Genomic DNA, 5755 nt, shown 5'->3' with positions numbered 1-5755 from the left:
CAATTGTGTTTCAAACATTGAGAAGCAGATGCGGGGCAACACTTCCAGGATGTTTGCCAGTCTGCTAGCATCGATCGGTCTTCTATTGTCTCTTACCCCTGGAACCAAGGGTTCCCACCCTTTCATTGCCCTTTTGACTCTCGGGTCCTTTGTGGGGTCTGCCACCCCCCCCAGGCCCGCATAAAAGGCTATTGCTGATAGCTGCCTCCTCACCATGGACAAGGATTTCCCGCTCTCTTTCTGCCGTACGATAAATACCAGCACCCCATGCGGTGACCACATCTCTACTGACCCTGACCCCCAATGATAGCCAAGTATGCCTGCCATGCCTTCTCATACATACTCTTAGTCTTGGGGGCCAAAGACGCTGTTATCAACTCGGGGGCTGTGGGGCACCAAGCTTCCATAACCCCTCCGGAAAGTTTGTCATCTGTCTGTCGGCTTGCGGCCATCTGGCACGTAACTCTGTTAACTTAAAACGGGACAGGGCGTCAGCAACTGTGTTATCCACCCCCGGCACGTGTTTAGCTGTAAAGTATACATTGCGCTGCAAGCAAATAAGCACCAACTCTTTCAACAGCCGCAAAACTCAGGGGCAAGTCGCTCTCTGATTGTTAATTGCCATCACTGCTGAAATGCTGTCGGACCAAAATATTATACGCTTGTTTTCCAACAGGTCCCCCCACAAGTGCAAGGCCACCACTATTGGAAAAAGCTCAAGAAAGGTGATGTTGCGGGTGAGCCCAGACTCTGCCCACTCCCCCGGCCAATGCTGCATGCACCATTTGGTGCCCAATATTGCTCCGAATCCTACACTGCCTGCCGCATCCGTGAACAATTCTAACTCCCCATTTGCTTGACTGGGTTGTTGCCAGATTACCGCTCCATTGAAGCCTGCCAAGAATTCCTTCCATAGCCCCAGATCGGTTCTGACCTCAGAAGAAAGCCTGGTGTGGTGGTGCTTTTCTTTCAGGCCGGACATCGTTCGTGCTATGCTTCTAGCAAAGACGCGGCCCATGGGTATCACCCTGAGCGCAAAATTAAGCTGCCCTAACAAGATTTGTAATTGGTGAAGCGTTACTTTCTTTGCAGTCAGACATGCCTCTATTGCGGCCCCAAAGGACTCTACTTTCTCCCGGGGGAGTTTGCATACTCCTTCCTCCGTGTCAATTTCTATCCCTAGAAAGGTTAACCGTGTCCCTGGTCCTTCTGTCTTCTCCTCTGCCAGGGGAACCCCCAGTGCTTTGGCCAGGTGCTGGAAGCCCAGCAGGGCCTTCCTGCAATCCGACGAGCCCTGTGGTCCAAGGAATAGGAAGTCATCCAAGTAATGTACCACTTCCGCTGATGGCCAGACTTCCTGCACTGCCCATTCGAGAAACCTGCTGAAGGTTTCAAACACTGCACATGCGATAGAGCAACCCATTGGCATGCAAAGGTCAATGTAAAACTCTCCCTCAAAGGTGAACCCCAGAAACTTGGTGTCCTCTGGGTGAACTGGCAGGAGGCGAAAGGCCGACTCAATGTCTGCTTTTGCTAACAGGGCTCCCGCTCCCAGCCTTTGCAATTTCTGTATTGCCAAATCAAATGTAGTGTATCGCACTGTGCATAGGTCCGGGTCCAGGTTGTCATTTACCGAAAACCCCGGTGGACTCGACAAATTGTGGATCAGTCGGTATTTGCCCTCTTCCTTCTTAGGTACTAAACCCAGGGGTGAGCATACTAAGTCTTGTCTAGGCAATTGCTGGAAGGGGCCAGACACCCTCCCCAAGGATACTTCTTTCCTGATCTTCTGCCTAGCCACTTCTGGGTTCCGAAGGACCGAGCGCTGGTTGCGTGGTGGAGTACCTGAAGGGGTAGCACTGGAGGGAATGCGAAAACCAAATGTAAAACCCTGGAGTAGAAACTGCGCTTCCTTTATCTTGTTGTACTTACTAAGGAGGTGTGTCAGCACATGGAGTTGTATGGGAGTAGGTAGGGTCTTAGGATGCCTGGGTACCGCGTCCCCTCGGCTGGGGTTGATTCTGGGTAGGCTGCTCCTGTGGCTTTCCCCCTTTCTTATAGCACTTACTCTCTGGGTGTCCCAGCTTCCCGCAGAAGGAGCACAAATGCTTAAACTTGCATGCTGTGCCCCGGTTGCACTCATTCTTGTTGTACTGCCAACACGCCAGTTTTTTGTCCCCCGTCCCTCTGTCCCCCCAAAAGGGCTGACTCATTTTGTTAAATGACCCCGTTGAATAAAATACCGCATGCCAAATGTTTATCTCCCGCTGATCCCAAGCTACCGCCGGATGGACTGCTTTCATTTGCCGAAACTTGTTGTCCTACTGAAGCCACCCCGTTCCTGGGAACTCCGAAGCGGCCCCATGAATCATGGAAATGTAGCTGATTACCTGGGCTGCCATTTGGGGGTACCTCTCGACCATAATAGCTGCGTAGATAGCAAACCCCGTGACCCAATTCTTAATTGTCCAGTCCACCCATACTCTCTTCTGTTTCAGCTCCCCTTCCTTCCCGGTCCTGCTCTTGCCCGGAACTACCCCAGCATTAATTAGGTCAAAAACATCTACAAATTCCCCTCTGAATATTTTTTCTCTGGTCTCCAGTGGAACGTGCCACGTGATCCCCGCAGATGGGGCCACCGCCGGATTCGCCGTCCCATAAATTAATGGACTATGTGCAAGGAGTGGCTGCCCTGCCGGTACTGCCCCCACCGCGAGGGGGTGCGTTGCCATGGGAGCCACTGTCACTGGTATCCCGCTATTAATGGCTGGTCCCTGGGACGTTGCCGCCACCACTACTGGAGATTGTGCCACACCTCCCGATTGGACCCAGACTTGTGCCATCCCACTGCCCTGGTGCGCTACCACCGGAAGAGTGGGCTGTGGCGTTGCGACCCCTTTTCCCCCTTGTTGAGCTATTGCGCCGGGTGAAATCACCTCTGTCCTCAAACCTTGCCCGGCTACCCCTGTGAGCTCAGCATTGGTTAACGCCGCATTTGCTGCCGGCTGAATGGTTGCCCCGCTTGAATGCGCCGTGGGGGTCGCGCTTGTGGGCTGTATGCTGTCAGCGGGCAAGATCGTGTGTCCCTTCACCCCTGCCTCACCTGGGGTACCAGTCTGTGTGTCCGTAACTTTGTTGCGTTTGTCTGCTTGCGCATCCTTAAATCGCTCTGGTGTCCGCCTTGCCCGCTTGGCACACGTGCCCTCCTGCTGCCCGCTTGTCTCGCCCTTTTCGGACAACATGCGTAGTGCCCAGTCGATGCCTCCTTTTTTCGCAACCTCCCAGAGCTCTGCCAGTGAGCGGAAATCATCTTTGGTGGCCGGTGCGCCTTTACCCTTCTGCGACCGTTTCGGGGGCATTCTGCACTTAAAGAAACAAAATATAGTTAATTGTTGCCCCTCATCCCCATTTTCTGTGACCCCAAGGCCCCAGTGAAACCCGCTTTCACGCTGTCCCATATTATCATGCTCTCATGATGTTTACTACACCACCTAATTACACCCCCCCCCCTGCGTGCTTGCTGAGATTCTGCGCCAGCGCTCTGCCCTTTGTGCCATCAAGCTGCGCTATGCCCTCGTATACTCCAGCCAAGAATGCCAATGTAACACTCATCCCCTTACTCCATCCATTAGGGCCCCTCTGACTCGTGCTCCTTAACATCCCCTTCATGCATTACCATGTAATCCGCCCCAATTCTTTCTGTCCTCTTTGGGTAAGAATTATTAATAACCCCTTTTTTTTTTTTTTTTTTTAACTAATATTAATCCTCTCCGGGATAATTATTCTGGCCCGCCCCTTCTAAGGTGGTAGCTTAACAAATTCAATGGCGGTCCCCCATCCAAGTGCTCCCCAGGCTCGACCCTGCTTCACTTCCTGGTCTTTGTAGCTCGAGACACGGCTAACCCTGCAACCAGGTACCTCCCATTCCCGGCAGCCTTCTTGGCCTCACACTCCCCTTACTTCCCGCTTATCAAGCCCAAGTATAGCCATTACGAGCCTTCCCACAAACCCCGCTATCTGACGGGACTGTGCGGGACACATGTGCTTACCGGACCTGAGAAAATAACCGCTCGATGCCCAGCGTTTACCCCTGCAAACAGCTTCGATAAACTGCCATGGTGCCGAGGATAACACCACCTTCACCGCTACGGCCTCCTTGAAACCCCCGTGCCACACATGCGAACCCCCCCTCACTAACGCGCCTCCCTGCGCTTACTCGGCGCAAAGCGTACCATTACTTCGTTGTTTTTTTATTTTTTTTATTTAGACCAAACGCGCCCGCATGAACATAGCGCGACTCCGATCATCGCCGCCTATAAACTTGGAAAGGGGGACCCGGAGAACAACCCAACGCTCCCCTAAATGCTTCCCATCCCCCGCTACGATGCTACCCCTCTAATTTAATTTACCTCTTCTTTACCCGAATGATGCTACGCCGATGTGGGCCCCCTCACCTCTTCGACAGCTCCGACACCGCTCCTTCGCGCCTTCGATGCACTGCAACTTCGGCAATTCGATGCTCCGCGATGTCGCCGTCAACACGGCGAGGGGACAAAGAGGGGGTTCTACCTCCCCCCTGCACTTTTAAACCCCGCGCCAGTTTCGGTTTCACTGGTCGGCGTGACGCGCTTCCGGGTCCTTGCAGCCTTAAACACTTCCGGTCAGCTTGCCCCCTCCTCCCCGAAGAGTTCTATCCGTTTCCGCCCTTTGTTGTCACTAAAGGCACCACGCCCTCTATGTGGGGTGGTGCCGATCATTACTGTGGTGCAAAGGCCAAGAGTGTCTTGAAAAACTCTCAGCAGACTCTGTGTCTAATCTTCTGATGCTTGGACAAGGACAGGAGCTGCCTGAAACTGGTTTAAATCTTGAAAGTCCACTTGTCCTTTTCAGTGAAACTGAGCAACTTCAGTGCTTGCTGTTTCGATTCACAAAATGTTATAGGAGGCTTATTTGTAATGCGCTCTTGTCCAGAGGAGTTTACAGTCCAATGCCGTGCATAGGGAGATAAACTCAATGCAACAGTACACAGTACGCAGTACATCCTACTGGCCACACTGGGCCTTTGATGGCTCCACTAAGTTAGCTGCTGCAGTAGGTTGTATGATGGAACAACGTATGCTTCAACAACGCATGTCTCAACCACGATCTCTACCCCGCGTCTTTACCACGCATGCCTTTACCACGAAACAAATTTCATTGTAGTGGCATGATTGGTAAAGGCATACTGGTAAAGCTCACAACCCAGCCATCCTGCCCTGAGCCCTAAAAACAGGCCCACAGAACTGCAATCCCCCATCCCTAAACACTACCCTGTACCCCCCGCCCTGATCCCTAAAACCAGACCCTAGCCCTGCAATGCACCCCACCCCAGTCAAAGAAACAACCCCAACCCTCGACCCCCACTATGAGCCCTAAAATAGCCCCAGGCCAAAAAACGACCCCGACCCCTGCCCCCCGCCCTGAGTCCTAAAATGGCCCCCAGCCCTGAAAACTGCTCCTTCCACCGCCCTGAGCCTTAAAGCTATCCCTTTGCCCCATGAAAACTACTCTCCACTGAAAACTACCCCCCGGACCTACTTACCAAGCCACGTCCTGGTCCTTCCACTCCCGATATCATGTTCCTCTCCCCACCCATCCTGTGTGTGCCTTAACCAAGCATGTGCAGGGCTCAGGCATATGCGTGGTTCAGGCCCCGGTAACTGTGTTTACTGGCCTCCGCGAAGTGAAGGGGCCACTTGTGATGAGGGCATTAGAC

At 53.0% G+C, this 5755-nt stretch overlaps 1 pseudogene; it reads right to left on the bottom strand.

Annotated features, from left to right (window-relative positions):
- Window positions 1-373: 373 nt before the first annotated feature.
- On the bottom strand, window positions 374-1423 carry LOC146784263 (uncharacterized; annotated as a pseudogene).
- Between the last annotated feature and the right edge of the window lie 4332 nt (window positions 1424-5755).

The sequence above is a fragment of the Triturus cristatus genome, chromosome 11, assembly GCF_964204655.1.
Source record: "Triturus cristatus chromosome 11, aTriCri1.1, whole genome shotgun sequence".
In the NCBI taxonomy this organism is placed as follows: Eukaryota; Metazoa; Chordata; class Amphibia; order Caudata; family Salamandridae; genus Triturus; species Triturus cristatus.
The sequence above is the reverse complement of the archived record's forward strand: the minus strand, read 5'-3'. Positions and strand labels throughout refer to the sequence as shown.